The sequence below is a fragment of the Capricornis sumatraensis genome, chromosome 21 (genome assembly GCF_032405125.1).
Source record: "Capricornis sumatraensis isolate serow.1 chromosome 21, serow.2, whole genome shotgun sequence".
In the NCBI taxonomy this organism is placed as follows: domain Eukaryota; kingdom Metazoa; phylum Chordata; class Mammalia; order Artiodactyla; family Bovidae; genus Capricornis; species Capricornis sumatraensis.
In genome coordinates this window covers 22,493,972-22,518,981 of record NC_091089.1, presented here as the reverse complement: position 1 = coordinate 22,518,981, position 25,010 = coordinate 22,493,972, and the positions used below count along the sequence as shown (strand labels likewise).

At 56.6% G+C, this 25,010-nt stretch overlaps 1 protein-coding gene across 13 annotated transcripts in view; it reads right to left on the bottom strand.

Moving 5' to 3' along the window:
* Positions 1–25,010, bottom strand: part of CELF4 (CUGBP Elav-like family member 4) — a 313,764-nt gene that overhangs the window by 48,947 nt on the left and 239,807 nt on the right. The gene's annotated exons all lie outside the window — the stretch shown is intronic.

Genomic DNA, 25,010 nt, shown 5'->3' with positions numbered 1-25,010 from the left:
AAGTGTCTCCTCTGGATGATGGCTCGGCCCATTCCTATGTCTGTCCCAGAGGCACTGCTTGAGAAGGACTCACTGACCCAGCTTTCCACCTCCTGTTTCCTCAAGGACATTGCCCAGTGGTCACTGGTACCTAAGAAGCCCAGACTTAAAACTTTTCAAGAAGGAAGTGCAATCCAGTGTGGGACAAAGTGAGTGAATCACAAGCTAAAAGGACTACTTTGGGGGTAAATGAGGCGCACTCCATGAATTCAGTGACAGTGGCCCCACGGAGGCTTCCATGGTGGCTCAGTGGTAAAGAATCTGCCTGCAGTGCAGGAGCTGCAAGAGACACAGGTTCCATTCCTGGGTCAGGAAGATTCCCCTGGAGGAGTGCATGGCAACCCACTCCAATATTCCTGTCTGGAGAATCCCATGGACAGCGGAGCCTGGCGGGCTACACAGTCCATGGGGTTGCAAAGAGTTGGACATAGCTGAGCAACTTAACATGCATTCAGGCAGGGCCCCATGGAGGGCTGTGATGAAGCTAAACATATTGGCATGGGTCAGGGAACACTGAATTCAGAGAGGGCCCAGAAAGTCCAGAGGGAAAGGACGCTCTCTTGGAGGTTTAGGGAAAGGACGTCGCCTATTTTTGGAGTTCCTGCAACATGCCAGTCATCAGAAATGACATTACTATGGTGGTGGTTGCTCTGCAGATGAGGAGACAAAGGCACGTAAAGAGATTAAGAGGCTCACCCACAGCTGCACAGTTAGGAAGAAGTAGGACTTTAGGATCCGTACCCACACCGAGGTAGGGCCTGGGGAGTCTTCCAGCCCCAGTGGCAGTAGGGGGACACCCAGCTCTCATTCTGTCCCCAGGTGGAAAGGATGGGGTGCTGGGGTGTGGGAGAGGAGTCTTGAGTTCCACCCTCATCCATCGCCAACGAGCTGGAGCTGTGTGGCCTGAGTCCGGTGCAGTCACTTCTCTGGGTCTCTGTCTTCTCTTGGAAAGAGGCGTGTGGGACTGCTGGGACCCACTGACTTGGGGAGGGGCCCTGTGAGGCGCTCTGAAGCCTCAGGGCACTCAGGGCACCAGGAACACCCCCAGCCCCTGTCTCTGTTCCTCCCTGCTCACTCTTTACCTCCTACAAGACCCTTCCTTCCAGCCACTTGGCAAACTTGCCTCTGGGTTTTGCCATTCAATTATCTGTTTTGTTTGTTGGTTTTTAACATATTGAGTGACTCTATAATTTATTGCTCAAACTGGGACTCTTGTTAGGTTGAAAGGGGATACTATTCACAATTAGTACAAGAGAATCAACAACTCTGGACCTGTTCTGGTGCACTGGGACCGCTGGGCGCCCTAGTTTCATGCTATTTCCCTCCCCCCACTGATCTCTGCACTCCTCATCTTGAAAGCCTGTGTAACACCCCTCCCTGAAAGCCCTCCTTGACTGCTCCAGTCCACACCAGTGACCCACCCAGGGGACAGCCCCTGGCTCAGGTTCCACTCAAGGTGCAGCATCATTTTCTTTTCTCCTTTCAGACTGGGCAGGGTGGAGGCTCCGGGATCTGTAAGCCAGCGATGTATGGGACCCTCCCCCATCCGCCCCAACCAAGGGCTAAATCAAGAGCACAATCTCCCCTCCAGGCTCTTCCCACAGACCTTGTGTGAATGGCGGGGAGAAACACACCAGACAGAAACCAGACACAAGAGCTCTGACCTGGACCAGAAATCAATTAAGGCAATATCGACAGCAAGGGGAAGATAAGAAGGGAGCAGGGGAAATCAAAGGCTGACAGCCAGGGGGCCGGAGGCCAGTGGAAAGTCAGCAGGAAGGAGAGAGATGCTTATAAATTCCTCTCTCTCCTTTTTGCCCATCATATTCACAGGGCAGATGGTCTGCAAGGCGTAACATGTGGCTGAGGGCACTGGGAACCCCCACCCACTGCTGGCCAAGAGGTCTTGGATCCCACCATTAGGTTTATCTCATTGGGGTAAGCATTGCTGTCTTCAGGACTCTCTTCTAGAACGCAAAGTCCCTCATCCCCTGGAGTCAGCCTCTAACACTTCAACACACACGCCTTTATCAGATGGCGCTCCCCTTGCCTGCAGCTGCCTCAGAGCACTTGACGATGAGGGAAGGGGGGTATGTTCCCTCGAGACAGGCATCCTTTTAGGCAGCTGACCCTTCCTGGTTCTTTCTGGAACACAGCATTCTTCTTAGATTTTTTTTTTTAAGATAAATTTTACCCACAGGGAAATGTATACATATCTTAAGTGTAATAATTAAAAAAAAAATTTTTTTTTTTACTTCACCATGCAGCATGTGGAACTTCCCTGACTAGGGGTCGAACCTGTGCCCCCTGCAGTGAAAGTGTGGAGTCTTTAACCACTGAATCTCCAGAGAAGTCCTAATTTAATATGCTTCGACATATACAAACCCCGATGTGCCCCACACTCCTATCAATATACAGACCATCCCCATCTCCCCAGAGGCTTCCCTCATGACCCTTTCAGCAGCCTTACCTCCTCAAAGACACCCAGTATCCTGACTTTTTTCACCACAGTGGGGGCGAACTGTTCTAGAACTGTATTCATAGTGTGCCGATGCGGCTCTGCTCCTTGCACTCAGCGTAATGTCTGGGAGACCCTTCCACGCCTCCCCTGCCCTCTCCAGACTGCCAGAGATGGTGAACGGTTCTGGGGGAGCCGGAAAGGGGACCCTGGCTGACACGTGGCTCACCTTAGCTCCACAGATGGGCAAAGGGTTAGAGGTGTCCAGTGCCGTTAGGATGAGAGGTCTGGGAGGGTGGGCTCTGAACCCAGGGCCACAGGACCTTAGGGGGACTGTGGGTGAGAACGGAGCTCTGGAAGCGTGTTGAGAGGGGGCACAAAATAGCTAAAATGGTCCCTCTTCCAGGGAGACCGACTGTAGCGTCTCTTACCGTGTTGCCCGCCACCTACGTTCGAGCCCCACCCATCTCTCCTTTGTCACCTGGGACCTCCGAGCTGTCTCCCGCTTGCCCCTCATTTATTGCCTGTCTGCACCACAGCAGCCAGCACCGGCTGAACCCGGCCCTCCTCTGCTCACAGCCACCCAGGGCTCGCTGTTCCGCTCTGAGTAACATCTGAAGCCTTTTAAACGGTCTGCTGGAGACTGCGTAGGCTCTGTTCCCATCCTCCGCACCCACTCCTGTGTCCTCAGTCGTCCCGCTGCAGCCAGGCCCGGCCCAGCCTGACCTGGAACACCGGCTGACAAGCGGCAGCCATGCCTCTGGTTGGGGTTCTTGTTACTGTCTGCCCGCCCCCGGCCGTGAGTCCTGGGACGGCAGCCCAGCTCTTAGCAGAGGGCCGGGCGATGCTCCCTAAACGCTGTGACGCACCGAGCGGATGAATGAAAGGCTTCCCTCGCTTTTCCAAAGGGCTCCGTGACCCATGAAGGTTAAGAGCCTCTAGGCAGGATCAGAGCAGCCCAGTCAGTGCCAGTCCAAGGATGGAGGGTGCCCCGTGGTGGGGCAGAGAGGCTGGGGGGACAGGCCCGGCTAGGCAGACAGAGGTGGCACAGTGGAGCGGAAAGGGGGTCTGGCCTTATCAGCACGGAAGGCCAAGGGCTCCTGGAGGCAAAACCTCTGGGGCTCTTAAACGCACTTGCTGTGAAGACTTCCTTGACGAACGTTGGTTTCCTGTCCCCAGGGGGCTTCCCCTGTGGCTCAGCTGGTAAAGAATCCGCCTGCAATGCAGGAGACCCCAGTTTGATTCCTGGGTCAGGAAGATCCACTTGAGAAGGGATGGGCTACCCACTCCTGTATTCTTGGGCTTCCCCGGTGGCTGAGCTGGTAAAGAATCCGCCTGCAATGCACGAGACCTGGGTTCGATTCCTGGGTTGGAAAGATCCCCCGGAGAAGGGAATACCACCCACTCCAGTATTCTGGCCTGGAGAATTCCATGGACTGTATAGTCCATGGGGACAGAGAGTCAGACACGACTGAGTGACTTTCACTTCACTTTCCTGTCCCCACTTGTAGAAGTGGAGTGGATGAAGAGGGGTGCTGAGGGCATGGGTGGGGGGCCTGGGCATGTCCAGATTAGGAAATTCCTGAGAGCAAATGACCTGGGGTCTGAAGTGGGGATCAGGAACCAGGCAGAAGACCCGGGAGTCTCGGGAACCCCTTGGAATCCTTCCCCTTGGAGTGTGTGGCTCATGGAGGCAGGAGGAGCCAGGGTTCGGGTCCCGGGACTGAGCTCGTGGGAGGCAGGGGAGGCAGGTTGGCTGAGGACTGAGATGGTGGACTTGGCCGGCTCCTGAGGCCCCCGCTGGACTCCAGCTCCCTCGCTCCCTCCCGCGTGTCACTTAATGTTTGCAGTTAAGTATTTACAGATATGTTCCCATAGCAACTGAGGCTTCCAAGTTACTCTCACAATTCCGTTTTCTCAAATATGCTTCTCTGGTTGATTGCACAGTTTTTCTGGAAGCCGGCCAGGCCAGGGAGTTGCATTTCCAGCCCCGTGCTTCTGTGCCTGACCCTCCCCCTCCAGATTCCTCCACACTGCCTCCCGCTCCCTTGCCCGCCAGTCTCACCTTCTAGATAAATCCTCCTGGGGCCCTTCCTCTCCCAGCTGCTGTCAGGTTTCTCAGGACCTGAGCTTGAACCAGAGCTTGCTCCCCTCCCCACCTGGAGAGACCTGAACCTGGGGGCTACCCCTGAGCTCCTTGAGGTTCCCGGAAGGAGGGGCCTTCCCCCTTCACCTCTGAGCCCTGGGCCTGGTAAATGTAACCCCTGTGTTGTAGAGGGTCACTGACTGCCCCCCAGGCAGGATCCCCCATCTGCACACTTTCACAGCATCATCTGTGTGGTCCCTGTCCTCTACCTCCAGACACCCATGACCAAGCCCCTGCTCTGGGCCAGGCACAGGGCTAGATGCCAAAGTACAGAGAAGAGCAAATAGAGCCCCTGCCGGCTCAGAGCTCGCCTTTGAGTGGGGAGAGGAGGACAGTGGATGAGAAAAGATCAAGGCAGTGGTCTGCGCCAGGGATAAAATAAAACAAGGTGGCAGCAGAGGCAGCTGGGGCGATCTCAGTTGGCAAGTCAGGCAGGCCTGGATGAGATGGATGCGTAAGCCGAGACATGATGAAAAGTGATCATGGGGGAGAGGGAACAGCTGCTGCAAAGGCCAGAGCAAGGATGTCTGAAGAGCCAGGAGGCCAAGGGAGCTAGCGCCAGGGATTGAGGGAAGGGGTGGCTGGATGCGGAGTCACGGAGGCTGCAGGATGACTGGACCAGGGACAGTGAGGGCCTTGGACTCTTGCCTAAGTGAGACGAGCGGAAGCCTCTGGAGAGATGCGCAGTGGGGAAACGGGCTCTGATGGGACCACTGTGTGGAGAGTGGGCTGCAGGGGCCGAGGTGGAGGCGAGGAGGTGGAAAGAAGCTATCAGGCAAGGGGAGGCTCACCTCGGGCAGGGGGTGGGGGGAGAGGGCCGCAGCTAGAATGAAGGGCCACCCCAGGGCTTCCACCGCGCTGGTGTCCTCAGGCACTCCTGTCCCTGCCTGATTCCTCGTTCTTGTCCTCCACCAGACCTGAGGACGCAACGGGGCACCCAGGACAGCACTCCCAGAGGGAAAGGCCGTCGCTTCTCCACAGCCCAGACTCGGCGCTCACCCAGGGCAGAGGGCTCCAGGAGAGCCCGGAGGACAGGCGTGCCCCCTCCATCTCATTGCACTCGCAGCCGCTTCAGGCAGCAGGGGCTTGGACCAGATGGTCTCTCCTAGCTCAGCCTTGCCTGACCGTGCGCTTGCCTGACTCTCCTGTTCTGAGCGGCCCCTCCTCCATTTCCAGGAGCCCCGGGGGCCTGTCTTGGGAGGTACCGGCAGCCTGAGCCCAGTCTGAACCGTCGCTCTGTGTCGGACCCTGCTGGGAGCTAGAAGATGCTGACTCTGCTAATGGTTCATTGAGTGGCCATATCTCTATTAAAGATGATTTAAGTCACAGGCATTTAATTGACGTTATAAATGTGATATTGGGAAGCAATGTGTTCATGGTCACTGTACGTGACGGGGCATGGATGTCTCTCTGACATGCAAGCCTTCCACCACCGGCCCTCTCCCGGCTCCGCTGTCCTCGCCACCACCGTGCAGACCTCCTGCCTGCTCGGGGCCCAGGCCGGCAAAGGAAAAGGCTGGCTGTCTGTGTGCGAAGGTGGACCTGCCCTGGCTCTTCCCCCGGGCCTGGCTTGGGAAGGTGTGTGGGCTGAGGCTACTCTCTGACCCTCAGGAACTTACGACCTTCTTGAGGAACAAACACATACCTACACACAGCACACACAGAAAGGATTATACAGAGGCTTGAGGAGGCCGGGGAGAGTGGGTGCAAGCTGGGAAGGCTTCCTGGAGGAGGGAGGCTCTGAGCTGGACTTTGTGTCTGGGTAGGATTTGGAGAAAGAATGGAGAGACAAGGGCTGAGAGCCAAGACTTTGGAGTCACACATCTGGATTCCAGCCCAGTCCTTACCATTTAATGTTTGTGTGGCTATGGGCTTCCCAGGTGGCATTAGTGGTAAAGAAACCACCTGCCAATGCAGGAGACCTAAGAGATGTGGGTTCCATCCCTGGGTTGGGAAGATCTCCTGGAGGAAGAAATGGCAACCCACTCCAGTATTCTTGCCTGGAGAATCCCATGGACAGAGAAGCATGGTGGGCTACAATCCATAGGGTCACAATGAGTTGGACATGACTGAAGCGACCTAGCATGCATGCATGGGCAAGTAACTTCAGAACTGTAAATGCCTGTCTCATTTGTAAGATTGGCCTGTGGTCTTATCATTAAAGTGGAACCATCACCTTCTTTATTCTGGACACTATGCTTCTTAGACGGAGAAGGCAATGGCAACCCACTCCAGTACTCTTGCCTGGAAAATCCCGTGGACAGAGGAGCCTGGTAGGCTGCAGTCCACGGGGTCGCGAAGAGTCGGACACGACTGAGCGACTTCACTTTCACTTTTCACTTTCATGCATTGGAGAAGGAAATGGCAACCCACTCCAGTGTTCTTGCCTGGAGAATCCCAGGGACGGGGGAGCCTGGTGGGCTGCCGTCTATGGGGTCGCGCAAAGTTGGACACGACTGAAGCAACTTAGCAGCAGCAGCAGCATGCTTCTTAGAATGGCCACACAGCAAGGTGAATTGCAATAGAGCTCTTCATTCTGGCTCTTCCTAAGTCCCTCCATGCCCACCCTGTACTCCCTGGAGGGGATGAACAGCTGGGGCCAGATTGAGGGGGCTCTTGAAGGTCAGCCCAAGGGGATAGGAAATAGGGAAACATTCTATTGGGTTGGCCAGAAAGTTTGTTAACCTCTTATGGAAAAACCAAATGAAACTTTTGGCCAACCCAGTGGATTCTTGAGTTTGGGTACAGAGTATCAGGTTAGTTTGAGGAATTTTGATCTGTGGGAGGTGCGTAGAGTCATGCACTTGAGGATTTCAATCTAGTCCTTACCATTTAATTTTTGGGGTGGCTGCAGGCAAGTAATTTAGTCCTTTGGAACCATAAATGCCTCAATTGTAGGGTATTATTGTGGGAGGAGCTGGAGGTGGAGATGCCCGGCCAGGTTGGTTGCTGGTGTTCCACCCCATGCCCCACCCTCTGTAGCAGCCTCATCATTTCACACTAGTCTCAAGCCTGCCTGCCTCCATCCACCTTTCTAGAGACCCTCTCCAGCAGTAGCCAGGGTTCCAAGAACTGGACTCGGGCTCAAAGTTAGTCATAGACACCATCCCATTGCATCCACCCCACAAGCCCCATCTTCTGACCTCTGAGAGCCCTTCTCACCTCTCTTAGCTCCCTGAGCATCTTTGTGGGAGGTCAAGGAACTGCCACCCTTCCAGGAGGGCCAGCAGGTGAAATGAGCTCTCAGCTTCGAGGGTCTAGTTTCCATGGCTGAGGGCCGAAGTCATTCAAAGGTACAGACAATCTAAAGAGTCGGGTGATCCAGAGTTGGACAGTGTGCACATTATTTTGCTTGGGCTTTGAAACGTATGCCGACTTTCATACCGAGCGTGTTGGATGCTATGAGAATTTGGCCGTTCTAGAAACAGTCTTAAGAATACACTGGAAGAACTGTCTGATGCCTACTGGCTGCTCCTTCTGGGGAAGCTTCATGGAAAGTGAAAGTGAAGGTCGCTCAGTGGTGTCTGACTCTTTGCGACCCCCATGGACTATACAGTCCATGGAATTCTCCAGGCCAAAATACTGGAGTGTGTGGACTTTCCCTTCTCCAGGGGATCTTCCCAACCCAGTGATCTTCCCAACCCAGGTCTCCCACATTGCAGGCAGATTCTTTACCAGCTGAGCCACCAGGGAAGTCTGAGAGTACTGGAGTGGGTAGCCTATCCCTTCTCCAGGGGATCTTCCCGACCCAGGAATCGAACCAGGGTCTCCTGCATGGAGTTACCCGCATCACACCCCACCACATCAGAGCCTTCTCCCTCACCCCTGCGTCCACCCTCTCCTGCCACTGGAAGTGGAAGGGGAGCATGGGGCTCTGTCAAGTTTGCACAGGACTCGAGCCTCCATGTAGGGGGTCAGAGCCTCACACTGCCTCCATCACCCCCATCACCGTCACCTCGGCAGGCAGCCCCTCCATCAGCGCGCATGTCAAGTTCGGATGAGGAAGCAGGCTGAGCAATTGGCAGACGGCCTAGAGGGGAGGACGCAAGTCAGGGACCGCGTCGGAAGGGGCTGAGGTGACAACCGCCAGCATAGGACCCCCCGCCCAGGGTTCCCGGAGGTGGTGTGGGGGAGAGAGGGGAGAGAGAGGGACAGGACTAGTGAGACAGAAGCATGGGGACTCTGGGGAAGGGGGCACAGCACAGCTTCCTGGGGGCTGCAGGTGTGGAGATGCAGGAGTGTGGTGGGGCCAGCCGGCTAGATCCTTCTCCTAGACCTGCCTCTGGGAGCCTTCGAGAAAGTGGGGTTGGGGGCTGCAAAGAGCCCTCCTCTCCTGGCTGGGCTTCCTCATCCCTTCTCCTCCCAGGAGGCCTTGGCACCAGGTAGCCAGGAGCACAGCTGTCTGAGGACCGGATGTACTAGCCAGGTCAGGGCCAAGTGGGCATGAAATGGAGGTGTGGGGGGGCGGGTGCAGAGTGGGGAGGGGGTGCCATCCTGCAGGAAGGGGTTGAGCAGGCAGAGAACGGAACATCAGAGCATTGTATGCGGATGGCCTCTGGAAGGAGAACAGAGGAGAAAGAAAGCTGGTGGAGGGGGCTGTCAGGAGCTGGCTGCAACCACCCCAGGGTTCTCAGCCCTTTGCTTAAGTTTCTTATGCATGCGCCCGGGGGGTGCGTGCTCTAGAGCCAGTCAGGCTGGAGGCAGAGGGCAGGGGCGGGCAGGGCAGAGCATCAAGACGAGACTGCTTCATCCTCTCCTCCTGCCCACCCCGAGCCAACCCCCCCTCCCCGCCCCTCCAGACTGTGCCCAGCCGTCCCCATCTTCCCCATACCTACGAGAGGTTAACATTCAAAATCCTTTGGAGGACTCCTTCTTTCACTCCCTACCCTTCACTTCCCCCTCCAAAAAGGAAAACAGTCGTTGAAATTGAAAAATGGTGCTCAGTGAAGGGTTTAAAGACATTTTGAATTTAAAATATATTTTAAAGGTCATTTTCAGCAGTAATTATGTTATAATGGTGGGGCTCTTAGCAAAAGGCAGAGTCCCACAGGAGTTAAGAGTCTAACCGGGAAGCGGCGAGAGCCCCCCATCCCAGCCCTCAGAACAGGGTGGGGGGACAGACGGGGGCACGGCACCCTCCCTTTTAGAGTCAGTGCAAGGATCACCACGGGGTCCCCAGGAACAGGGGACTACACAGTTAAATGTGGCCCTGGCATGGAGGGGTCCTCTGAGCCCTTCCCTGGAGGACACCCTCTGGGCTTCTGGGCTCCCAGAACACTCATGGTGGCAGACCCTGGGGGGTCTGGGCCCCATTATGTCTTACCTGTCCCCCACACACAAGGGACAGCCTTTCCTTCTGCTTCCAGGCTCTGGGGGCCTCCTGTTGACAGGCTCCCCAGCCCACCCTGGGGCCATCCGCCCTGGCCTGTTGGTAAGATGAACCCATGGCTTCCACTCCCGGAGCTGGAGGGATCTGCAAGGAGCCCAGTCTCCACCCTCCTAGACCACGGCTGCAGTCTACATTTTGGGGAACCGATTGAGGACATGACTACACTGGCTACCTATTTAAGCCTCAACGCTCTCTATCCTACATCCCCAACGAACAGCCCGCCCACCCCTCGGCCCATTTTTCTCCCTCTCTGAGGCTGCACCCATTCTCTGCAGGAAGCCTCACCCACACAGACGCACAAGCGTGTTGAAGCCACACACATGTTTGAGTGCCTATTGTTAATTCTAAAAGGGTTGGCCTGGCCCCAGGGGGTTCCTGAAGAAGACTGGCAGGCAGGCTGTGGGGAGAAGAGACAAGGAAGGAGGCCAGTGGAGAAGGGAGGGAGGGGGGGTGTCTGGGCTTGTAGGAAGAGCAGAAAGGGCTGCTGGAAGTAATCCAAGAGGGCTTCCTGCAGGAGGTGTGAGGTGCCCATGAGGACATGGGCAAAGCAGCAAAATAATGAAGAGCCAAGGGCAGTGATAAAGAAATGGTGGCCTCCGCTCCCTAGCTAGCTGCGGACACTGCCGGCCCAACTGGGGAGAGGCAGGTTCGCTCACCAGGCTTCTGCGGATCCCCAAAGGCAGGAGAGCCCTGGCTCTCGGGTTAGGGGCACAGAACCTGCCTTGGACCACGTTCTCCGAGCATCGCCCCGCCTTCCTCTTCCTCGAGGCTGTGGCACGCAGGTGGGGGCCGGTGGTCCCCTGGTTCCCAGGCAGGAGCCGGAGGGTGGCGGGGAGGGGGTTGATGGGGTCCTGGCTCTCAGACCAGAGCCCTGTTGGCTGCGCGGAGGATGGAGGGAGGCAGGAGGAGGCGAAATATAAAAATATCCGCGAGAAGTGCGGCGCTGGGCTACAGTGTTATTAAACTAAAGCATCTTATAAAACTCAAGCCATTAATAACAGGCTGCTGCCACGTCGGGGTAATTTATTCAAATTGCAGGTCCCGGATAGAGGAGCAGATGTTTCAGAGCTGCTGGTGTCACGGAATGAGCTCCAAGGGGGGGAGGGGGCGGTGCCGAGCTGGGAAGAGGGGCGGGGAGGGGTCCTCAGCCGCGCGCAGCAACATTCCCCGCCTTCCTAGGCGGCAGGGCCCTCTCCCCGGGCTGCCGGAAGCGGGAGGGAGGACCCCGCGGGGTGGGGGACAGCTAATTTAGCTCAACAAGTACCAGGATAGAAAACCAGGGGCAGAGGGCAGGCAAGCAGCGCTCCCTGCCTAGAATGTCGCTTCTCCACCGTATCCAGCTGAAATGCCACCTCCTGCTCGAAGCTGTCCTAGGTTTTTCCACACTCACTGCTTGGTGCTGGGAATCAGAGGGTCCAAGGCAGTGGCATCCCACTCCAGTACTCTTGCCTGGAGGATCCCATGGGCAGAGGAGCCTGGTGGGCTGCAGTCCATGGGGTCGCTAGGAGTTGGACACGACTGAGCGACTTCACTTTCACTTTTCACTTTCATGCATTGGAGAAGGAAATGGGAACCCATTCCAGTGTTCTTGCCTGGAGAATCCCAGGGATGGGGGAGCCTGGTGGGCTGCCATCTATGGGGTTGCACAGAGTCGGACATGACTGAAGTGACTTAGCAGTAGGCTCCTTCCAGGTGCACTAACCACCAGCTGGTGACCCCAGCAAGTAATTCCCTGGGCTTCAGTGTCCTCTTCTGTCCAATGCCCAGTATTACCTAAGCCGCGGAGTTGGGAGAAGGGGAAACACAAGTCACCCACAGGAAGGACCTGGCCCATGGCAGAGAGGGAGGGGTTCAGGCCTGTGCGATTCCTGCACTGCACCTGACGGCCTTCACTTGAGGTCAACTTAGTGTATTAGAGGTCTTGTCCAGTTTCCTAATGGTCTCACTGTTTCTACACCAGTCCCATCCAAGAATCCACCTACAATGTGGGAGACCTTGCTTCAGATCCCCTGAAGAAGGGAAAGGCTACCCACTACAGTATTCTTGGGCTTTTCTGGTGGCTCAGATGGTAAAGAATTACCTGCAATATGGGAGACCTGGGTTTGATCCCTGGGTTGGGAAGGTCCCCTGGAGAAGCGAAAGGCTACCCACTCCAGTATTCTGGCCTGGAGAATTCCATGGACTGTATAGTCTATGGGGCCGCAAGGAGTTGGACACGACCGAGCGAGTCTCACTTTCAGCCAAGAATTGCGTTGGTGGGGCTCATTTGTCTGGGGTGTGGAAGGCATACAATGGATGCTCAATCAGAGCTTACAGAACAGAGCTGTGTGGGGGTTACTGTAGGGGTAGGACTTCCGGGCCTTTCTACTCTGATGGGAAAGGGGCAGGGAAGCTCGCACAGTCCTCCCCTTGGGCTTCATGTAGCACTCTCCCCTGGGTCTTGGTAGGTGGATACTAGTACCTGGATCCTAGTAGGTGGTCAGGGCCTCAGGCTCAGGGTCTGGCCGAAGTTTCCAGGACACAAACCAGGAAAGTTGGTGGCCCCAGGGGTGCAGAACTCTGGTAGATGAAAACGCTCCTGCCTAATTTTGCCTTTCTGGCAAAGCACACACCTTCCCCATGAAGCCATTTCTGCCTCTCATTGGCTCTTCTCCCAGAGTGTTGGATGCTGGGGGTCGGGGGTGAGGTGAAGAGTCTGAAGACCCATCGGCAGGGAACACAGAAGGTGGGCCGGGCAAGGTCTAGGTGCTCTGAACTCACTATTTAAAATGGATGAAAAGGGATTTTTCTCAGTCTGGCAGATCTGGAGGTCTGCTTACAGAGTGGGATAAAGTGGAGCTCAGCCCGATCGAGATGCTCTGGAACGCCCCCCTTGGGTGTCCAGCGTTGTGCTTGGGTTCCCCTTGCTGACGAGAGGCCTCCAGCGGCCCCTGATGGTGTGGTGAACGGTGTGTGGAGACGAGGGTGACGCTCCAGAAATGTCCCAATTGGAGGCAGACACGTCTCTTCCCACAGGCCCCACCCCGATGGTACCACTACAGCGTGATGAGAAGAAAGCGAAGAGGCCCTTCTGTCCCTCACACAGCCCTGACCTGAAATGACACCACTAGAGCGATGTGAGTGAGGGAGAGATGTCCTTGGCAGGACAGCGTCCCTGCATTTAGCAGATGCTGGTGCCCAAGCAGGGGGCCTTCCCCAGCCATTTCTGGTCTGGGCTGGGGGCTGCCCCGGACAGCAGGCTGGGTGGGGGATTGGCTGTCAGGAGCCTGGGGGAGAGTGCGGGGGGCCACCTAGAGCCCTTCCCCCCAACACCCCAGGGGAGATGAGGGGAGGCAAGACTGTGATGGCAGGAGGGGGCTTGCTCCTCTCCACCCCAACCCTGGCCATCTCCCAAAGTGGCCCCTGCCCACCTGGCCGGGAGCTCACGGGTAGCCGTGGGCCCTGTGTCTCTGTTCCCTGAAAACTGGACCTGCTAACAGCTCAGGGTTCATTTCAAGCGAAGGAGAAAGCGCAGCCCCACACTCGCGGGGCAATCAGCGTGCTCTGTGATGAATGGAGCCCGTGTCACTCAGTGAAAATGAATATTTCTTTGCGATAATGGCCAGATGGTAGCAACTCTCCGATCCAAATTAAAACATGCATGATAAATGCCAGGAAAACAGAGGAAGACAAAACCCCAACCTGGAGTGAATTCTCTCTATAAATCTTCCCCCTGCACCCCCTCCCCCTCTACCACCACGGCCCTCCTAATAGCCATTAAATTATTAAGACGCACTGCAAGGAGAATGCCAATGTCAGCAGCACCCGCCCCGCTGCCCACGGCTGCCCCCTGCCTGAGGGCCAGGCTTTGGAGGGCCTGGGGTGGGGGAGATGAAAGAGAGGGCTGCTTTTTCGGCCAGCAGAGAGCTGAGAGGTAGAGAAAGTTCCTGTTTAGAGAGCCGAATGGGAGTCTGGCCTGTGAGGCCGGGCCGGCAGACTTGCTCTGATGAGACACTAACACCCACTGCCTGACTTCATGGCTCAGACAGAGAGCGGGAGAGGCGTTCTGAGCTGGAAAGACCAGAGAGGAACTGCTGGAGACAGCATTCCCGCAGCATGGGCCCTGACGAGGGCCCATGCAGAGCTGGGCATCTGGAAGGGTCAGAGTAGGCTGTCTGAGGGTGGCCACGTGCCTGAAGGTGGGCATGTACCTGGAGGTCTGAATGCAGCAGGTACTGGGCAGGGCCGGGGTGGCTTTGGGGCTTGTATTTCATGGTGACAAAAGGGCTCTTGAACTTAAGAGTTTAATTCTCATCCCCCCTGCCCTCTCCCCTCACAGCTGGAGATCGGAAGAGCCTCTCCTTCACACCTTGTCTGGCCCCGCTGCAGGTGACCAGCCTTCCCATATCCAGCTTTCACCAGTGACCAGTTCCCTTCATCTTCCAGAAGACCCCCGGCTCTTTAGTGGGGCATTCCCTGGAGCCCTCTCCTTGAGTCACGCAGTTTCCTCATTTTTCCTGGACAGGGTTTATGCCACAGGGCCTGTGTCCTGGTGTCACTGGTTTCTCAGCCTGAATTCCCTCCAGTAGGGAGCCTCCTCCAGGAAGCCTTCCCTGACTGCTTCCCCCTGTACAGCTCTCCCCTCTGCCAGCCATGGTGCCTGCTGTCTCCACGATTCTTCTGGTGCCCTTGACATCTAAGCTGATCTCCTCACCAGATTGAGCTTCTCTAGGACCCAAAGCTCAGCAAAGACTTAAAGAATCTGGATTAAAAAATTCTGGAATCCCCTACACATTTGTCTTTCCTGGTCAGCTCTCCAGGGGCGGGGATCATCTCTCTGCATTTCTGAGTCACTTGCAGTCAGGCATTCATGTCCAAACCTTAAGCCTCCTAAGTCACCTGGGCCTGTTACCCAGTTTGGATGTGGCATCTGGGACAAGACATCCATGAGTCAGCATCATGGGCTTGTCTCCGATGTGATCGAAAAGAAAATCTATGCTGGCTTGTCCCTGCTGCCCTCCAGCCTCTGCCAAGCCTTCCTCCTCTCCAGGCCCAGCAGACAAGACCCTGAGTGCCCAGGCTGGCTCTTCTCTGCCAGCAGACGTGGAGTGTCTCCACCTGCCCACCCCCCAGCTAACCCTCGGTGCTAAGAAGGACCACAGACAGGCTCATCTTGTTGCTACCTTTGCACCTTGGAAAGTTCAGCTTCGGACCCTCCCCAAATTCCCCTACACCCACGCCCATTCCCAAAGGGCATCAGGGAGGGGAGTGAGGAGCTGGAAAGCTCATCCTGAAGGCTGTGGTCCAACTGCATCCTTTGTGCCTCTGAGAGGGGGCGTGGATGCTGGGAGAATGTTCTCTGGGTCTTGGCACCACAGCCAGGCCTGAGAGAAGGCAGCAAGGTCCTGGCTGAAGGGCTGAGTGTGAAGACTGATTACTGACTGTGTGATCTTGGGCAAGTCACCTCTCCTTTCTAAGAGAACAGGGGTGCTGCTTGGCCCACCCTGCAGGGCCAAGACTGGTACGCTCTTACTGGAGGCTCTGGGTGGCCTAATGGGAGACCTGAGGTCCCTACTGGCTCTCAATCTTCCTTCCAGTGTCCTGGCATGGCTTTAGCAGCAGCTGCTGCAGGCATTGCCTAGATCCCCTGTGTATCGTCCTGAACTGGGTGGGGAAGGAGCAAGCCTCTCTAACAGCAGACAGGCACATCTGATCAGGAAAACTGGGCAGCGGCTTATGGTAGAGAAACAAGCCCTGGGATGGGCCTGGTGAGCTGGGACTGAAGTTTGAAAAGAGACAGGTTGGCCCCAGATTCAGACTGCCCATGCACCACACCCAGGACTTCTGTGCCCTGGAATACGAGGAGCAGGGAGACCCACAGTGCACCACATCTGGTCATCTTGCTGCAGGGAGTGAACCCTCCTCTCCATCCAAACCAACTCTACTTTATTTTTTAAAAGATCTAAGATGCCACGTATTTGCCTCGTTTGCCTGTTTTCATGTTTTTGACTGTGGCACAGTCCAGGTGCTACCTCTTGGTAAACCTGTCATCCCAATTATCACCTCCTCCAGGAAGCCTTCCTTGGCTCACTCTGTTTTGGTACATTCACACGCACAGTACAGCTCTGGCCCTGGGAAGTATGATTTCTGTTGGCACTTTGTTGATCACACCTTGTAAACGGTCCTCACCTCCATCACCTCTCACGGCCGGTGGACTTGACTGTAAGAATAGAATAACCACAGCAGCTGTCATCAGGGAATATTCCACAGCTAACCAACTGCGTTCCACCTATGGCAGCTCCGAGGGAGTGTCACCATCCCCTTTGCAATAGGAGCTGGTGAGAGATTGTTGTGGGATGACCAGCACCATCTCTGCCCGGCTCTCTGCTCCGGCTCCCTCCCCACATCTGGCTGAGTCTTCCTAACCTACTGTTTGGAAAGCATGACATATATATATATATATATATATATATATATATATATATATATATACACACACACACACACACACACACACACACACTGTCACCCTCTGCCCCAAAGCCTTAGACGGCTTCCCTTCACCTAAATGTGTCAGTTTAGAGCACCTTCTGGAAATCACTGCTCCCATATCCTGCCCTCCCTCATTCCTGCCCTCCCTCATTCCCGCCTCTTGGGATCCTCCAAGCTGTCCTCGGCTCGGGCCATCTTCCCACCTGGGAAACTCTGCCTTTCCTTGTGCAAGTCCTCTCCCCGTGAAGGTCAAGCAGGGGTTACCCTTTCTCATCTCTCTGGTCCTCAATGTCTCTCCCTGCCTCTCACCCCCCACCTCCCCCTGCACAGCCTCACCGCTGCCACGTTGGTGCTATCAGGCTGTTTTGAGTGGGGTGTGTCGGGGGCCAGGAGGGCACTGGATGGGTCTTGCCTGCATCGGGGTTCGCTGGAGGCTGCGCTGAGGACTGCCTATGACATCCTCTCTCATATCCTGCCTGCCTCCTGGGGCAGTGTGCATCCACCTTCTACATCGTGCACACAGTGCCTGCAAAAGCACCCCGTGGGACAGCGCGGGAGACAGGGTCCGTGGTGCCCTCGCTCTGTCATCCCTGTTCCTGTTGTCAGTCCCTTCAGCCTGGGCACACGCGAGGCAGCTTTTAAATATCATCCAGGAGCCTATTTGCAATGATTAATATCCCATTTCCCCTGAAACAGTCCTTTGCTAAATTAGCCGGGGGCCAGAGGGAATTTGGTGAGGAGCCACGAGTCTCCACTTAACTTGCCGAATGGATTAAAAGAACTTTAACAACAAAATGCAGATCAATCAACACCCCTTCCCCCAGCTGCAAACCTAAAGTCCATTTAAGCTCAGCAGGTTTGCAGTTAATTATAATTTCGCACCTATGGCAGGAGTTACCGAGGTATTTATAATGTGCGTCTGCCCCACGGGGGCCCTCTCTAGGGACCCTTTTTCCCAACAGCCGCTCTTCCTTCTTCAGCCACAAAGACCTGTCTTCATGCAGCTGCTGTTGGGTTCAGTTGTGTAAACAAGAGGACCTTTCTGGAGTTTAAAATTTTCTTTTTAAAAGCAGCCTGGGAGAGAAAGCAGGCAAAGATCCTTTTAAGTCAGAAGGAGCAAGCATTATGGAGAATAAAACCCCAGAACAGAGGAACCTTACACCAGCAAAGATTGAGGGCAGGAGAAGGGGAAGACAGAGGACGAGATGTTTGTCGGATGGCATCACCGACTCGATGGACATGAATTTGAGCAATCCCCAGGAGTTGGTGAAGGACAGGGAAGCCTGGTGTGCTGCAGTTCATGGGGTCACGAAGAGTCAGACACTACTGAGCGACTAAACAGCTTGGAAATTCCTAAACAAAAGTAGGCAAGATTACGGTCAGATGTGTGGTAAAACTTCCTGTCCACCAAAGAAACCAAGCCCTGGGTGGGCCACTTGGCCTGGTGATGAGATGTCTGATCTTCAGTCCTCCCCAAAGGCATAGGGCCCCTGCCCCAGGCTGCTCCTTGAGCACCACCACTGTCTGGGAAGTGGGGACGTGCTGTCTTAGATCTGACACGAATTTCCTGAGCTGAACATTGTAATGCCTTTTCTTTAAACATCAGTCCAAAATAAATCAGGGACGCGAGTACACGAGAGATCTGCTGGGATATCAACTCGGGCTGGTGTTCAAGGGAGAACATTACAATCTACAGCTCAAGAGATTCCAGGGGGAATAGGGCAGGACAGGCTGACAAAACAGGATTTCCAAGCTCTGAAGGAGGCTGAGAGAGGCCAGGAGTTGCTTTCCTTCTGCGTGGTTTTTAAAAGTGGGAGGGCAGTGTGAGAAGTGGATTGGGGTGCTGGGGGACCAAAGGGGATGCGGCTGGACACAATGGCCCCTGAGGCCCCTCCAGGGCACCAGGCGCTAGTCCAGGCCTGGCCGCCCCGGGCAGTTAGCTATCTCCCAGCCAAACGTTCACCTTGACCCCTCGCTCCAGGCCCTTGGAGGCAGACACAGCTGTGAGAAGGGAGCATGATGTTGAACCTAATGACTGAGGAGCTGAAGATGTGGGGGTCTGCAGGGTCTGGGGGCTGTGGTAAGGAAAGGCACCCCGGTGCACCCCCATCACACACACGGCCAGCAGCCTTCAGCAGAACACACACCCTGCCTGCTCCCAGGGGCTTCTGTGGGGCCACAGAAAGGTGCGGGGGGGGGGGGGCGGGAGGTGTCTTCTGCTCTGAGCTGTAGACCCCTCTCCTTTAGGTGGCTGCCTGGGGCCTCAGTCACCGGACCCCTGCTCAGCTCAGTGACGCATCCTCTGGCGGAGGTGAGGTGGGCTCCACTCATTTTGAGATCTCTCTGGCGGGGTACCAGCCAGGAGCCCCAGAGTAGAGGTCAGGAGGTGCTGAACCTGGACGGACACTCCTGATGCCCCAAAGGGGAGAGACTGGGCACAGGGTGGGTGGTGCCTTAGCTGTGGGACTCAACTTCCAGACAGTAGCTTGGCTGTGGCAGAAATGAGGCGGTTCTTGGGGTTGGGGTCTCTGCTCAGCCCACCCCCACCCGCAGGGGAACCTCACCCAGGACCTTCTGCAAGGGTTCACACCTGCCTCCAAGCCTTTTCTGACACCTCCCCCCGCCACCGCCCCGGAAGCTGCACCTTGGGTCAGGTCATCTAGAGTAACGGCATTTTTCAAAACCTTGTTTCCTACCGTTTTGGCATCATTCTGATGAATCCTCGAAATGCTGTGACCCTGGCCCTCTGGTCTCATGTTTCGTGTACCCCCTCCCGCCTGGAGCATGGCAGAACCCCGAGGGGCCTCTGTCTCCCTGGAGGCTTTGGTCGAGGGAGTCATTTGTTGCCTCTCGAGACTGGAAAATGGAAACTTCTGTATATTGAACTTTCTGAAAGCGGGGCCATTTCACCTGCCACTTGCGAAACTGCCTAACTAGCGTATGGGACTAAATAGCTAGAAAAGTCAAAGTCTGGAGGTGAGAAACCCAGCGTCAGGGGGTCAGCAGGTGGCTCTGGCTCTCTAGGGTGCCAGGACCTGAAGGTGAGACCCACACCCCTCAGCTGGTCCCCCAGTGGACCCTCCAAGGCCTCCCAATTGCACGTGGTCTGGGTCTGTTTAGAAATAAAAGAATGCTCCGAGGAGAAATGAGGAACTTAATAGAATTTTAAAAGCGGCAGGAACTGATGGGGCTACAGATGGTGGAGGACCGAGTCAGCCCCGGTTTTGTGGCAGGGAGTGTGGCCTCGGGGAGGGTCTCGGAGCCACATCCACGCATCAGGTCCAACCTCATTAGCTGGCCCAGCGGGACTCCACTGCCACGCAAGCGCTGGCCGTGGTGAGGGGCCCTGAAGATGCTGGTAAACGGACAGGGAGCAGCGAGAAGCTCAACGAGTCGCGTGGCTAAGTGACTGGCCTGCACCTGCTCTGCACGGAGTGGAAATGAACGTCTCACGGACGGGCTGTCACACTTGCCCCCAACCGGGCTGGTGGAGAGACCAGACGTGGGCTCCCAGGCTCCAGGTTTCCCTATGTGGGGGGTTCATGGCTGGGGTGCAGGACCACTTCTTTTTCCTCTCCGGAGCCTCCCCCAGGCCCTGAAGATGGCGGGAGACACAGGAGCTCAGCCCTCCTGCTGCGTCGCCGGTACCCTCCCTTCCGTGATCGCAGGCCCCCATCCAGCCTCCCCTCTCAGGATCAGTCTAAGCTGATGAAGGGCCCCTCCGGAAAACACGCCCGATGGACCAGGGAGGGGCTGGGGGAGCCCCCTGGCGGTCCCCACAGGGGCATGACCATGCCCCCAGCTCGGGCCTCACACTGGAGGCTGGAATGTGCCCCTGTGGTTTCCAGTTTAGGTCCTGGACGGGTGAGAGCATGGCGGCCATCCCTCAAGGCGGCTCTCACCGTTGCTTCCGTCCCCCCCTCCACAAGGGCCCCTTGGTGCCTCTCTGCTTGCTCTGAGGGGGCGGCCCCCTGGGTCCCCGAGTCACCTCTTCCCCAGGTCTCCCTCCCAAGCCTTCTTGGTCTCTAACTTCTCCAGCTCTTCAGCCTGACATCTCGCTGTTTCTTTAATTTTTTTTCTTCCCGTCATTTCATGTTGATGAGCTAAAACTGATGACGAGCCCGTCTGGGCCCCGCCCCCAGTCACTTCCCGGGATGGGGTGGGGGGCGCTCAGTTCCCGCCTCACTGGGAGCAGGTGTGGAGCTGGGTGTGTGGGGGTCCCTTTGTTGGTGTGGGTGTGCTGCAGGATGGGGGGAAGGTGTGTGAGTGCACCCCGCTAGGGGCTTCTCCATACACAGCCTGGATGAGGCTCCCCTTAGCTGAACCTCCTGACATGTAGCCAGTTAGGGGAAGAGGTGGGGGTGGTTTCTGGTGATGGAGCCAAGCATGGCAGGGGTGAGGCTCCTAGAGGACAGCTCACGTCTGCTGGGGTGTGGCTAGGAGTGACGGGGGTGGGGTGGGGTCAGGCCAGTGTCTACTCTGCTGGCTCAGGTCTCAGCCACTCCTTCCCTCGTCGAGGGGTCCTACTTGCCTGCTGACTCTTGAGAGCCCTTTGTGGTGGGGGGGAGGGGTGGACCCCAGCCCCAGCCTTCTCCAGTTCAGTCCAGGGAGTCCCCAAGCAGTTTTGCTGCCTGAGGCCAGGCTGCCTAGAGCCTTCTTTTCTGAAAGGAGCCCCCATAGCCTGTCCACAGGGGCCTGGCTTGGGGCGGGGGGGGCGGGGGCCCTGACCTGTCCTTGGCCATAAGGCCCACCCTGGACTGAAAGCAGGATGGATGGGAGGGGTCAGCGCTGTGGGCAGCACCCTGCGGGCATCACCCCCAAAACAGTGACGCGGAGAGGCCGGAGGGCCCCTGAAGCCGCAGAGACACTGACTGTGAAGCAGCTCTCAGGGCGGGTACATCGGTCTGCTGGGAGACACGGGACATCACCAGGCATGCGCAAGGAAGCATCCTGCCCTCTGAGATGTCAGGGCAGGTACTGGCGGGGGAGTGGGGGGGTGTGGGTAGGGGGGGTAGGGAGTAGGGGGGCGGTGGCGGGGGGCCCACCATGTGTTTCGCTGTCCCCAGCCTGGCTCACTCCCCTGGTGAATGAAAGGGCCTGCTTCCGCGGGGCTGGGGGTGAATCTGAGCTGAATACACTTTGCTCCAGGAAGCTCTGTGGGGTTGACAGGATCTTCCTTGCAGTCGGGGTGGCTCCTTCTCCTTTGGTTCTCTTTCACAGCTGGAATGCTGGCTCTTGGTGGTATTGGGGCTGTCTCCTCTTCTCCTGCCCAGGGGTATTTGAGCTCTGATGCCCTCTCTCTGCCGGGTCCCCACACAGGGTCAGTGGCTCCTGCTTCTGACCGAGACACGCACCCCCTTGGCCCTGAGCTCGGGGCTCCATTTTCACTTCGTGCCCTCCCTGTCTCCTGCCGCGTCTACATCTCTTGGTCCAGTTTCCACCGCTGGGAAGCCCCCCCTGCTCGCTGCTCAATGCGCTCTCTCTTCTCTGACCCCTGCCATCCTGGTCTCCCGTGTCTTATGGGTAGGTCTAGAAACTCCTTGTCCAGCTGGGACCTGCCTCCCTCACCTGGGACCCTGCTCCTTGCCCCTTATTTACCTTGAGAGTGAACCCAGAGGTACGACAAATGGCTGTGGCACCATCCTATTGTCCCCGGAGTCCCAAAGACTATCCTAGGAGTCTGAGGACCGCAGAGCATCTGGGTGCTGGTGACTGACAGGCAGGGCTTTGAATTTTGGCTCGGCCACCACATAGCTGTGTGATCTGAAGCAAGTTACGTGGCCTCTCTGGGCCTTCGTTTGTACCTTTAAGCGGGGCCAAACTTCCACCTCCCAAAGTTGTTGTATGGGTTAAATGTGTGTGTTTAAAATCCCAGCCTTTGGGAGTTCCCTGGCAGTCCAGTGGTTAAGACTCTCTGCTCTCACTGCCAAGGGTGTGGGTTCAATCCCTGGCCAGGGAACTAAGATCCCACAAGCCGCATGGTGCCCCCCAAAGAAAAATAAATAAAATAAAATAAATGCCAGCCCTCAGTGGGTGCTCTGTAAACACCAGCTTCCCTGGGAAGTGAGCTCTCTTGTCCTTGGGTGAAGACATGGAGGCCCAGAGAAGTGGTGTCCAGGCCAGAGTTCGTTTTGCACAAAGGTGGGGCTAGAACCCAGGACCAGAACAAGAACTGCCATCCTGTACTCTTCCTGGGGAGCCCCAGCCAAGCACCTAGCCTGCGGAACCCAGAATGCGGAGAGCCAGGGTGGGGTAAACCCACCTCTCCCTGCAGGGCCCCTTCCTCTCGCCCCCACACCTGTGCCCCCAAGTCTCCCTGGCTCCCGGGCTTCTTCCCTCCTTCCTGCTTTCGCCCAGGCCTCTCTCCCCCTTCTGCCCCTTCCTCTTCTCCTTTCTGGGCTCTTCCTTTCCTGTTCGATTTCTCCTCCCCTCCCCCCCCACCCCTGCCTCCGTCTCCGTCTCCGATTCCCATTTCTTTCATCTTTGTTAATGCCCACCTCTCCCCCATTCCCTTCCCTCCACAGAAGAAGTATTTAATGGATATTAAATTATTTTAAACTTCCTTTTTTTTCCAAAGAGCTTGGTGATGATGCTGACTCAGGATCATCTCACTGTCTAATATTGAATATGCAATTAATAGATAGATGTTTAGGTTTGGCTCTCTTTCCCCTGCCCCCACCCCCAGCCCCTTGCTGTCGCAGGAAGGATAAAAAAGCTGATTAATCTGGTTTGGGGCAAGTGTTAACGCGGGAGATATATGGGAGAAAGGAGATGAGGTTAGCAACTTGGAGTCGGAGGGTGGCTGCCTCCAAGGCAAGTGAGGGAGAAATGGTTTGTGTTGGAGCTCAGCACGCGGGCCTCGCAGCACGGGCTGTGAGCCTGGTGTAAACCCGCGGGGCTCTGAGCTGGTGGTGGTGGTGGAAGGCCCTCCCCACACTGAGCCTTCTTCCGGCCACTCCACCTCCCCAGGTGTGGAATGTACCTTCCTTCAATCAACTCAGGTGCCACCTCCTCTGAGGCCTCTGGCTGCCCCCACCTTGGGGACCCCTCCTCTGGGGGTGTGGGTGCCGTCCGAGCTCTCTCCCTTACTTGATGGCTCTCCCCCAAAGGGCTGGGGTCTTCGCTGCCTCTGTGAGACCCCGCCGCATGGCAAGGGCATTGCTGGAGGCCTGGCCCTGGGTGTTTGAGGAGCCTCTGTGTGCAGAGAAAGGCGAATAACTGGGCTGTCAGGAGGGGGCAGGAGCCAGAGTGAATCAGTTGGTCTCTGCAACGCAAGCCCTTCACATCTGCACCGTTTCTGCTCTCCAGCTGACCTGTCTCCACCTCCACGATGGGGCTCCCCAGGACGGGACAGTCTCAGGGGGCCACAGGGACACGGGCCTGTGCCCTGGGGCATGGGGCTCCTTTGGGTGGCACCAGGACACCGGTTGGCCTGTTGGGCGTGAGTTGAGGCCTGAGTCCGGAGGGCCACAGAAGCCTTGTACCCAGGTGGGAGCCCTGCTGGGCCCCCTGAGGGCAGCGACCTGTGCTGGAGGGACCCTAGACATCCCCCGAGGTGGGCAGGTGACCTGTGGCCACACTACAGGACACGGAGCTCGACTCTGAATCTTGCAAGTAGCTTTTGTCTATTTGACTTCGGGCTCTTAATTTCCTGGAAAATTTGGGGGGAGGGAGGGGGAGGGAGAGAGAAGTTCCTCAGTGCTCAGCTGAGCTGAGAATGACTGTCCAGGCCCAGTCAGGGAGGGCCCAGGGGCAGAGGGTGCTGGCGTGGGCATGGAGTGGGCACAGTGCCCGGTCAGAACCCGGGATGGTGGGTGCTTGACAGAGGAAGCTGGAGCCTGGCCTGGTCCACCCTCTGTGTACAGTGGGGGTGAGGCCACGCTGGTGGAGAGGACAGAGCGTCTCCTTGGGGAGCTGGGGCCTGCGTCTGTGGGTGAGGCTGTGTGTGTCCTTCTGCTCTGGCCCCTTCCAGACATCGGTCTGTCTGCCTGTATCTAGGTCCAGCATATTGGCCGGAGCGGCCCCACACCCCAAGGGCAGCCCTCCTCAGACTTGCCCAATCTGGCCTGAGCTTCCCACCACAGATGTGTGCTAAGTCACTTCAGTCGTGTCCAACTCTTTGTGACCCTATGGACTGTAGCCCACCAGGCTCCTCTGTCCATGGGATTCTCCAGGCAAGAATATCAGAGCGGGTTGCCGTGCCCTCCTCCAGGGAGTCTTGCCCACCCAGGGATCGAACCTGCCTCTCTTCCATCTCCCACACTGGCTGGCAGGCTCTTTACCACTGGCATCACCTGGGATGGCCGGGGAAGGACTGGAGCACATTTCCTCCCTCTCATCCTGGTGTCCTTTCAGCCAGTCCCGTCCCATCACAGTGGGGTTTTTCTTCCTGACACGGAGGCGGGCCTGCCCTTCTGATTGTCTTAAAGGGGGCAGCGGAGCACCCAGGACATCCTGCCCATTGACTCACAGAGAGGAAGGAACCCCAGCAAAATGCAGACCCCAAT